We start from the raw sequence: 11,526 nt of genomic DNA, 5'->3' as shown, positions 1-11,526 counted from the left end.
TCTACCAGTTTGGAGGAGGCTGACAGATGAAAAGAGGGGGTATTAATTAAAGCCCCATTCTTGGCCTCACAAAAGACTGGAGGTTTCATTCAGATAAATCCATAGGAAGACTAGACTGCCAGTGTTGTTCGTTCTGTCTGTAGCCCAAAATCCAAATCTCCACAAAGTCAAGGTTCACTTCTAGACATGCTTTATTCTACGTTTGGAGGGGGGAGGAGGAGGGCAGGACACATTTTGGGAGAGAACATGGGTAAAAGTCCATGTTCCTAAAGAGAAAATCCTTCGTACTGGCTGAGAGCAACAGCAAATTCCCCCTTACATCCTCCTTGGGGCTTCTGTGTGTCCATCTGACTTGGTTCCATCTTGTCTCTGCGTAGAAAGGAGGGAGAGAGAACAGGCAGCTGGGGTTTATGCTGCTATTTCCAGCGTCAGCCTGTTCTTCACCCAAACTCTACATGAAATATATGACATGTGAGATTCTCTCCCCTTACCTCTCTAACTTGCTGTCTGTGTTGTGGCTCAGGGTCTCTTTCTGAATGAGAGTAGGAGAAAAACAGACTGGCAGTGGGAGCCTCTGGCTTCCCATTGACAAGAAGCCCATTCCAAACTGGGCTCACTGATTTCCATTTCAAAACTGCGTGCAATTTACTTGATTTAAACTCTCCTCTGAAAGGACTGTGGCATGTGAGCTCAGCCAGTCGCTGTTTGAAAGGCATCAACATGCTCCCTGCAGGGATGGATGGAGCTCCGCCACCCATTGTTTATCTAAAAACAGTGTTTTATTATTGTCACTCAATTAGCCCAGACAGGAGACACAAATGACTTTGAACAGCAACATTCTGACGCCATGCATCACACATAAAATGCCAAAGACGGCTCTAATAGCTAGCTAATAAAATCAAAATGTGCCTTTGTTGACTCCTGATGACTCAAATTGTCACCCTTTCTTCTGAGATCTCTTCTTAATCTAATTATATACAATATTTTCACTTTAGAAAAAGAACATTAACCTCAGTAATCATCAATTCTGTTCTCAATTTAGTTATGAACAAGCAACTAAGGTTTTTCTGAGTGTAAACTTTGGAACAGTTAATTTTTTATGTGCAAACTAGCATCTATTTTTTCCTCTCAAGGTCAAAATACAATTGCCTGTAGGATTCTTCCCTTCAAGCTTTTTCCCACCCCCCTAAGAACTGCACAATCTGTCATTTCACAGGCACCCACGGAAAACCACTTCTAATCACTTGTGGAAGATAAGTTTCTCCCTGTTGATACTAACTACCGTGACAATGTTATTATACGCAAATGTTTCGTCTGCTTTGCCAACATATGCCTCGGTACACATACACTCACTCACCACACAGGCGGTTGCTGGGATTGGAAAGGCCTTTTGAAAAAGACTCAACCAGAATGCATTGAGCCACTCAGCATTCGAGATTTCCCAAATCCATCTTGCAAGCCTGGGTGTCTTTAACATTTAAAATTCGCATTTGCCATTGTCTGCACTCTGAATGGAAAGAGGCTGCCCGACACCTGTTTAGAGTTCTAAGTGACAACTGGAGATGGTGAGGGTCACAGAAGCAAAGAGACTGAGCTCAGGTTGGCAATGGTATTAGTAACTGGATCCTATGTGTGGGACAGGTGTGTGGTTGGAACACAAAATCTGGGAATTGGGCAGGTAAGGATCCCCTGACCCCTTAGTGGTGCTGGTTAAGAGACGAATTCTGTAGTTAAACTATCATGGTTTAGTTTTGCTGCTCCTTATGACTGGCAGCCACCTTCCATCTCCTACTTCTACCCCATAATACACACAGGCACACTCTGGTCATGTAGCATTTCTAAAGTTTTCATTTGAGTTTAAGGTTGGACTACATCCAGGCCAAACATAAAGAAAATCTCCAAGCCGGCACTCCCCTCCCTATGGCCCCTGCCAAGTTCCCTCTGGTTTCAGCCATAGCCAGGGAACCAACATTACCTCACATCTCAAAACTCTTTGGGCAGGCTCATTCTTGCTCCCTCTCTGCATTCTCCACAGGGAGAGAAGTGGGTGAGAGTGGCACCGTGGGAGGTGCCAATATCAGTGCAGTTATACTCAGAGGCTTAAGGCCAAAGTCAAGGAAGCCCCAATGGCAGAGGGAGAAGTCTATGAATCGACTTGAAGTTGGAAGGCTGAGGTTCTGCCATCCTGGGCCTGCTTCTTTCTTGTTAGGTCAGAATGAACTTCTTTTACTTTTTCAGACCTGGACTCATGAGATCAGGGCCTTCGCAGAGCCTAAGAGTCAAGCAGCCTTCATTTTAGTTCTTAGTAGAATGCTTCCACCACTTAACTAGCTCTGAGCCACTTGATTTTTGAGGACATATTTAGCTCCTGTTTCTATCTCTTTATCCCATAAATTTTTCTGATTATTCCTACCCTTATCTGATGGTGATACAGACTACTGAAAAGTGGAAAATGGCCTCTTAATACAAATCTTTTTGCTCAGTCACTTACTTTCATGGAATGATAGTCTCTTCTCAAAGAAGAGGGTATAAGTGTCTAATTTCTGGTTTAAAAAAAGTTAAGCAAAGAGTACTTCAGCAGGAACATAGTCTTATTAGCCATAAGCAGTTACCTAGAGATCATCTGCTGTACGTACACCTTTAATAGAAAAGACTCTCTTTTTATATAGTATCACTGTGCTGCTAGCCCTCCAACTCTTTCAGATTGGTGACAGTTAGTCAGTTTCTCTTCCTTCTCCTCTTTCCCTCTGGGAGGTGAAATACCACCCCCATAGGGAAGCTGCCACCAGCCTGGCTGGGTGGCAGGCTTCCCTGGTTTCCCTTGGCTAATGTTTTAGTAGAAATCACATGGATGACTCCACATGCATGGCCTTTCTGGATCAATTCACCTTGAATTGTTAAGCTCTCACCCCTTTAAAGTTCTGGCCTCTTTTGCCTTCTGCAACCACAAGGCAGTTAAAGATTCTAATCTTTCGATGCAAAGTCACTTTGGCACCCACAATCAGATGTCACCCTGGGTCACAGTCACCTGTCTGTGGTGAAAAGTAACAAGCAGTTATAGTAGTTGTTGTGATCTACTTGTGACTTGCAGAGAAAGCCCAGAAACTAACACAAAGGTGAGTTTTCTGAGGCTTTCAAGTTATAAATACATTCACATTTGTTTATATGTGAGTGATTATTTTTAGTTTGAGGAAGTGGATTTGACAGCAATCTAGTGGCTCAACTGTGGCATGGCACAACCAGCAGGGTTTGCATCTGGACAAAACCAGTAGCTTGCGGCCTTCTGCTTCTGAATAGTTGCTCCACTCCCCATACTATGATCAGTCCTGATTCTGGAACTGGAGGAAAAACTGTCCCTAGGTCTGTTTCAGCATCTCTCTCTCTCTCTGCCCCTCTCCAGGCTGGCTGGCCACCACTAGACATGCGGGTTTCCAGAAGTGCTTTCTTTTTGTTATGGGACAAGGCTGTGGCTTCAGAAGTCTCTTCCTGCAGTGCTGTGCTGGGTGCTCAGTTTGCTAAATCATATGATCGGGTCAAGTGAGCCAATTGGCCAGACTTGTATAATCCAGATGGTTCCCACTTCATTGTGACATCTCTAGATTAAAGGATAGTCAGGAAGTTTAAGAGATGTTCTGATTCTTCAGTAGCTGGTTTTTGTACATTCTTTTCAGGTAGAAGGACTGGGAAATAGGAGAGAAACAGAGAGGTACTTGGTGCCCCACTGCTAGCATGGCACCTGTCCCACCTCTAGGGAGTCAAGCTGGATGTAAACTAGAAAAATTGGGATGAAGCAAACACACGGCCCAAAGGAACATGGTGAACACTAACTGTGGGACCTATGGCAACCATCAGACCACTGATTAATCTGCAGTGTCCTCCCAGCTATTGCAGTGCTGTGGATCATGGATGGCCTCAGCAGAGATTCTCCTACAGATAGTGAATCTACCCTGTGCATAGTTGACCAAAGAAATGACTTGGACAACTGAAGGCCATTGGCTCCTATCTTACTCTACTTAGCCTGCAAAATATCATAGACATGAAGATTTAAACAGTAGTAATGTGTTTCCCACAGTGGGGTTGAAAGTCTGAGATCAAGGTGCCAGCCCATTGACTTCACAGCAAGGCCTCACATTCCATCTTGTAGATAAATGGCTGTCTTCACCGTGAGGCCTTTCTTCTGAGTGTGTATGGCAAGAGACAGAGAGAACTTTCAGGTCTCATCAGGCCACTGATCCTATTGGGTTAGGACCCTATCCTTGTACCTTCCTTTAGTCTTAATTGCCTCAGAAAAGCCTCATCTGCATATATAGTCAGAATGGGAATTAAAACTTCAACATATGAATGGGAGGCAGGGGACACAACTCAGTCCATTTTAGGCCCATGGGTGGTGCAGTCAGGGCTTGGTCTATACTCCTTGGGACCCCTTACTCATTTCGATGGACCTCAGTTCTAGGTGTGCCAAGCAGCACATGTGTTTCTGCATCAGGGGGTACAGAAACTATTTTGAGAAAGCACTGATGAGAATTAGCTTCCCTCCATAAAGGACAGCCCTTAACCTGTAAATGACAGGCAGAAAGAAGAATATAAACACTCCAGCTTTGCTCGCCCCTGGCCAGGGCAATGGTAACAGTCCAAAAGAAGACCTCGGGACAGTGTTAATCACAGCTCAATGTTTCCACCCCTGGGGCTTTGCTTGATGTTGTGCCCAGACTAGCATCCTTCCTTTCTGCTTCCCGATCACCCTAGGGATGTTCCTTAAATGAATCACTCAGGGTTTGCTTCTGGGGACTCAAACCTAAGATACAAGCCAAGGCACAGCTCTTTAAGACCCAGAATCAATTGAGTCCCTGCAGCTCAGGAAGCTTCTCATCCCTTTAAAGTTCAAGCTTTCTGAGTCATTTTGTAAAGAGTCTTAGAGGAAAAGGATCCATACTCCTACTGTATAACAGGCAACTGTTTTCCCTCACTACACTCTGCAGAGTCTTCTAGAAAAATTCCAACTCAAAGTCAGCACCAGGGCCCTGGGAGGAAAGTCTGCCTCTTCAGTCTCAATTCAGAGCAAACCAGGTCTTGGCCAAAGCTCCCAACCAAGTCACATGATGACATTTCACATTTTCCCTCCCTCCGGTCCAGCAAATATCAAAGCCAATAGGGCTTTGTGTGGGTTCACCAACTTTGGAAAACTTTTCAAAAATAGTTTCAGTTGCTTTCTTATTGTCTCCTTAGAGTCTGACAATTCCTGGAAGGAGGTCTGTAGATTCAGTCACTCTTGGGGATTTCAGCAAAAAAATCAATCCCATAGCTCCAGAAATGCCACTTTTCCCTTCCCGGGACTGACTGTCAACTCTCTTCTTCCTCCAAGCCATTCCAGCCCTGGGACTGACTCCTGCTGCTCTGAGAGGCAGGTAACCGAGGCACAGTGCAAGGAGGGAAGCAAATGGTGCAGGTGGGGGAAACTGCACTTTTTCTGCCCTACCTTCACGTCGTATTTTGAGAGCGTCTAGGATAAGCATCAGCATTGATTCCAATATGACATGGGCCTCAGAAAACTTCCACGGTGCCCATATCACTATAGTCTGGGATTTTTATGAACACTGCTGCTCTTCAGCCAGCCTGGAAAAATTCTGAAGGCACAAGGTTGGCTCAGAAGCCTACAGGCAAATCCCAGAAGTGCAATGGGTTATTCCACCTAATGCCTTTCTTAGATCAGGACTTGTAGGAGCACAGAAGCAACAGGAAGGAAGTCTTAGGAAAGCTCTCCAATCCCCAGTGCCTGCCTTTAGAGATGTCTTGAATAGCACCTACATTTGTCTTGCGGAAGTAGCAACTTACTCGTGTGTTGCAGCCATGCACTTTAGGGACTTGCCTTGCCCTTGCTGTCAACCCACAGACCTGAAGGCTTGGTAAAACTCACTGCCCTCTGTAAGAGTCTTTGGGCTGGAGAAGGAAGTGTCTCAGGTTCCAACCTCAGCAAAACTCTTGACTCTGCCGACCCAGGCGTGGGAAACAAGTGCATTTTTTTTCTTTTCTTTTCTCTTTCCTTTTGTGCCAGAGTGAGTCTGCGCTTGCAATAGTGTTTTAATTAGTTCTTGATGAAAAAAAAAAAAAGAAAGAAGAAAGGAGTTAAAATTAAAAACTGCTCTATAAATGGCAAAGCAATTTCTGGAAGGTCAGAGGCTGCTGCAGGCAAACGTGTCCAGGAATCAGGAACAAAGTACCTGCTGTTTCAGGGACAAATCAGCAAAGCAAAGCCAGGCTGGAGAAGGCTCTCTTGGCAAAACTCAGGGCTGACTTGTGCTCTGGGTCACTGAGAACCTCTCTGAAAGCTGATTGGGAAGGTCAGGTTGTGTGAACGATGGCCCATGGCTAGCTCAAAGTTTATTCTTCATTGCTTAAGTACTAGTGTTTCCATGTGGGCTTATGAATCTTACTGGAAGGAGGGGCAATTGGGAAGACGCTGACTGGACCTCTTTGTTTCTCCACCACATAGCATGCCATAGACGCTTGATATATGCTTATTGGTGGTGGCAGCATTGACCAAAGCAGCCCTATTCTCTATAAGTCTTCACCGAAGAGGTGCTGCTAAAGATATACAAAAAAAAAAGGGAGCTGCTAAATGGAAGAAAAATGTAGGGATCTTCCTTGTTTCTCTTTCTAAACCTAAAAATCACACATGCCATCAAAATGCATGAGGAAGAGGATGGAAGAAGAATTGCATGAAGCAAGCACTCCCTGCTTTATTATCTCCACATTAGGGACAAGAAACCAGTTTGGTGTTGTGGTTAAGAACACAGGCCCTGTGGCCAGGCCACTGGGATCAGGGCCTTGATGTACCCTCAGACAAAGCTATCTGACCTGGTATAAGTTGCTTAAATTCTCTGTGCTTCTACTCCTCATTTGTAAATCGGTAATTGTAACAGAACCTATCTATCTGTTGGGTTTATTGTGAGTAGGAATAGACCAGTGGGGCCTTCATGTACTCATCTGTGGACTTAATCTACTGCAGATTGGAAATATAAAATAATTTTTAAAATGTCTCTGTACTGAACATGTACAGACTTTTAAATTATTATTCCCTGCACAACTCAGTATAGCCACTGTTTACATAACATTTACATTGCATCCATCCCAAGGTGGCATGTCTGAAAACTCCTCTGCTCATTCCCCCAAGCACCCAAGCTTATGAAAACAGGCCACTGGGGTTAGCATCAGCTTCTATAAGACACGGACAGAAAAGCAATTGTACCTCTGTCAAAGAAAGTTCTCAAGACCAGGACTTGTTCTAGCTAGGGAGAACATGCAGAGGAAATGAATTTAGGAAGTCTCAATTAAGATTTTAAGGAAGAGGAAGCTATGAAGAAGATGGAAGAAATATTCTCCTTCTCTGATTGAGTTGGTCAAAAATTCTCTGTTTCATGAAGATTAAAACTTCTAGGACTCAGGAATAAAATTCTTTGCTATCAAGTATTTAAAAACAGCAGACCTCCAAATACGACCCAGTCTGGGCAAACCTAAATCTAGGCCACCTGATATAAATTTGAGCTACTGTCCTGTGAGTAAAACTACTTGTAAGACTTAACTGAGGACAGGGCAGAAAAGAACAGGACAAACAAGGGACAATGAGCGGAAGAACAAAATCATTTCTTGGTACCTGTGAGTACATGAGCTCATTGTCCTGACCTGATACTTCTGAGATGAACTTCTCTAGCTATACCCAAAAGCTGTTCCTTCTGTGAGGTGATCACTAGGCAGGTGACCTAGCCAGATTGTGGACATTTCCAAGTTGTGCTTCTTTGCCTGGATGCTTTTCAGTCTTAAGTGAGGATTTATACAACTATTCTTCCTGTCCTGCTATGGGTATTAAAACATATAGAATAATTGGAAAAAGAGACAGGGGCTTAAAAAAAAACTCCAGTGGATTCTTTAAAAACTTTTAAGTAAAATATTATGTAATAGAAGAAAGCACTTAGATCCTGAATGTATGGCCAATGAATTACCACAAAATGAAGGCACCCAGTAAGTACTATTCTGGTCAAAGAACAGAATATCATCAGCACCCAAGAAACCCAATTTATATTTGCTCCAAGTTATCACCTTCTCCTTTCTCTCCAAAAATAATCATTGTCCTGATTCACAACAGCAGACATTACTCTTTATTGTGTTTGAGCCTCACATTGACTGGTCAAAGAATCCAGTGAAACATTTTCATGTTCAGATTCAATGAAGCAGGGGCAGTGGGGTAGAGATGTGATTAGGGAAAAAGTGTAGGATCTCATGCTAATAAACTGAGGGGGACCCAGCCAGGCCTGTCTGTTCAGATTTCTCTTGGCCTCTCTGTGCAGCACCCTTTTCTCCTAGATCTGGGTTAGGACTTCTTCTAAAACTGATGTTTTATGAGCTACTATCGGACAGTCGATCAGAGAATTTCCTTTTTCATTTTCTCATATATTTTTCTTTTCCCTATTTTTCCTTTCCCCTACCCTTCCCACTTCCCCTTAAAGAATGTCTTTATGGCCAAGTTTTACACAGGAAGGCAGGGGAATATTCTACAGTGCATTAAGTCACCAACTTATAAACATCAAAGTTGTGAACTTTCACAGGTGTATTGTATAAGACTCATTTTGTCAGCTTATGAACAGAATCTGACTTACGAACAATTCTCAAAGAATGGAACTCATTCATAAGTCGGAGACTTACTGTCACAGTTTTAGGTTTTATGGCTGGCTTTGGGGAAAACAGGGTTCTATGACCTGCCTTGTGGAAAAGGAATTCTAGTTTCTGTGGCTTGTCTCAGAGGGAGTGTATCAGTTAGGATTCACTGGAAAAACAGATTTAATATAAAATAAAGATTTACAAGGGAGGCTTACAGTGGCTGCCTGAAGAGTCAGGTGTGAAAGAATGCAAAAAGGCAGTCTGTGAGCCAGAGGATCCAATCAAAAGTTGAAGACTTACACCTCACTGCAGAGTTCCATGCAAGTCTATATCAAGAAGCCAGAGGGTCTGTGCTCAAAGGCTGAACAATCTTAGAAAGCTAAAGGGTCTGTACTGGAAGCCTGGAGACAGATTTCCAAAAATGATGGTGAAGACTGGAGCTTTTCTGAAGAAGTGAAAATTGAGACTCCCTTCTTTTCTTTTTTATCCCATTTGGGCCACTAGCTTATATCCAGAGTGGGTCTTCCCTCTTCAGTAAGTCAGTTATTCAGATACCCCCAGAACTGTGCTTCTGGGCACAGAATCAACTGGGCACTTGTTCTTTGAGACCACAGTTCACTGTCACAGGAAGGATGAGGAATGAGACAAGAGAACAACTTTTTCTCTGTGGCTGCTGCCTTGGGGTATTATATTCTGAGCCCCAACACTGTCCAGTATTCCGTTCTACAAATACACCATGCTGTTTTGCCCATTCTACTGTCTATGTAGGTTGTTTACAATTTGAAGCTATTAGGAATGATGCTACTGTGCATATTCCACACATGGCTTTTGGTACACATTTCTAGGAATGGTTGAGTCACAGAAAATGTATGTATTTGACTTTAAAGGACACTTTCCAAAGAGTTTTGAAAAACAGATATGCCAATTTACACTTTAATTAACAGTATATATATTTTTAAATCCTTGATAATATTTGGAATTTTCAGGGCTTTAAATTATAGTCAGGTCGTTAGCATGTAGTGGTGTCTCTTATGGTTTCAATTTTCATTTTCCTAATGACAGTTTATCATTAGCAAATTGGCTACCTTCTTTTGGGATATGTTTGATCATGTCATTGGGTTATTTTTTTGTCCTTATTTGTAGTTTTTATATATTCTAGATATGAGTCACAGGTAATATAAATAACTCTTCACATACTGTTGATTGTCTCTTTATCACTTTAATGGTGGCTTTTGTTGAGCAGTGGTCTCAAATTTGAATGACTGCAACCTCTTGTAGCTTTTTCTTTTTTTGTACCGGGGATTGTACTCGGGTCCTTGCGCTTGCAAGGCAGGCCACCGAACCGCTAAGCTAAATCCCTGGCTCTTTTACTTTTATATTAGCACTTTTTATGGCTATTTAAGAATTTTCTTAATCCAAGATCATAAAGATGTTGTCCAATATTATCTTCTAAGTCAGGAAAACCATGGACTGTGGTATAAATCCATTCCACCATCTGTATTTTCAATAGTTTTAGTTTCATAGGGACAGAGTCCTGCTTGTGCATTTACATAGTGTCTATGACAAGGGCAGACAAATCCCCAAAATATTTAATACCTGGATCTTTATAGCAGTGGTTCCTAACATTTCTGTCATTAGGGACTAGTTTTGTGGAAGATAATTTTTCCACAGATGGGTACATTATGTTTCTTGTGCATTTTATTTCTATTATTATTAGACTGTAAGATATAATGAAATAATTTTATAATTTATCAACATGGAGGATCACTGGGAGCTCTGAATTTACTTTTTGGTAACTAGACAGTACCACCTGAGAGTGATGAGAGTCAGCAATATCTGAAGTATGTTGCTTATGTCCAGTCTATTCCACAGTCTAATTTTGGTTGCTGTTACTGCAGAAAACCCAATTCAATCCTATCAAAGAGAGGACATTGGAAATGTAAGCAGGATTTTCATGCTTTTGTGGCAATTTCAAGACTTTGTGAAATTTCTTGGAGATTTAAGTTGTCTGAAACATATTTTTAAGGCCACTATGATTTGCACTCTCAAGCAGCTGATCCTCTTCTAGCATAGATAAAGTTGTTTCACCTGGCTTATTCACAAACAAGTCACAAATCCATTCCTCCCCAGTTCATGGTTGTTCTGTGGTTAGGGGAGTGATGTTAAAAGTCTTTTGAAAGCTAAGACAGGTGATCATGCATCAGTTGGGAAAAAGAAGCCTGGCTCAGTCCCTTTCAAAATCTTTGCTAATATTTGAAACATGTCAAAACTCCTAATGTTATGGTGCCACCACCTGCCTTGCAAGCACAAGGAGTTAGATCCCCCGTACCCGCCCCCCAAAATCCTACTATTCACTTGTGTTCCCCAAATTCTAGTTTGGCTTTGAATGCAGCCACTTTATCTGCTGACTTAAACACAGTTGTTCTCCCCTGAAATGAAAGATTAAGTTCGTTTAGCAGGTTTAATATGTCAAATAAGGAAGTTTTGTGACTCATTCTGTACCGCTGAAATGTGCTGCCAATGAAAATTGCTTTTCTAAAAGAAATCTCTAGTACAGCTTGTGTAACTCAAAAACTCTGGCCAGTGATCTTTTATATCACTTTTATATCACTGTGTGTAAGTGAAGATATTTCACTGGGTGTGGTGATGCCTGCCTGTAATCCCAGTACTTGGGAGGCTGAGGCAGGAGGATTGCAATAATTTTGAGGCTAGCTTGGACTACACAGTGAGTTGAAGGTCAGTTTGAATTACATATCAAGGCCCTGATTTTAAAAATGAGGGAAAGAGAAGGAGATAGAAAGGAGAGAGAGAGAGAGAGAGAGAGAGAGAGAGAGAGAGAGAGAGAGGGAGAGAGAGAGAGAGAGGGGGGGGGGG

The 11,526-nt window shown here is 42.5% G+C and overlaps 1 long non-coding RNA gene across 1 annotated transcript in view; it reads right to left on the bottom strand.

The window, feature by feature from the left end:
• Positions 1-298: 298 nt before the first annotated feature.
• LOC104861447 overlaps positions 299-11,526 on the bottom strand; it is a 125,774-nt gene continuing 114,546 nt past the window's right edge. Inside the window, exon 4 of the long non-coding RNA XR_780046.1 lies at positions 299-369. This is a non-coding gene — a long non-coding RNA (uncharacterized LOC104861447). The remainder of the gene's footprint in view (positions 370-11,526) is intronic.

The sequence above is a fragment of the Fukomys damarensis genome, unplaced genomic scaffold (genome assembly GCF_012274545.1).
Source record: "Fukomys damarensis isolate Sample0158 unplaced genomic scaffold, DMR_v1.0_HiC HiC_scaffold_10, whole genome shotgun sequence".
In the NCBI taxonomy this organism is placed as follows: Eukaryota; Metazoa; Chordata; class Mammalia; order Rodentia; family Bathyergidae; genus Fukomys; species Fukomys damarensis.
The sequence above is the reverse complement of the archived record's forward strand: the minus strand, read 5'-3'. Positions and strand labels throughout refer to the sequence as shown.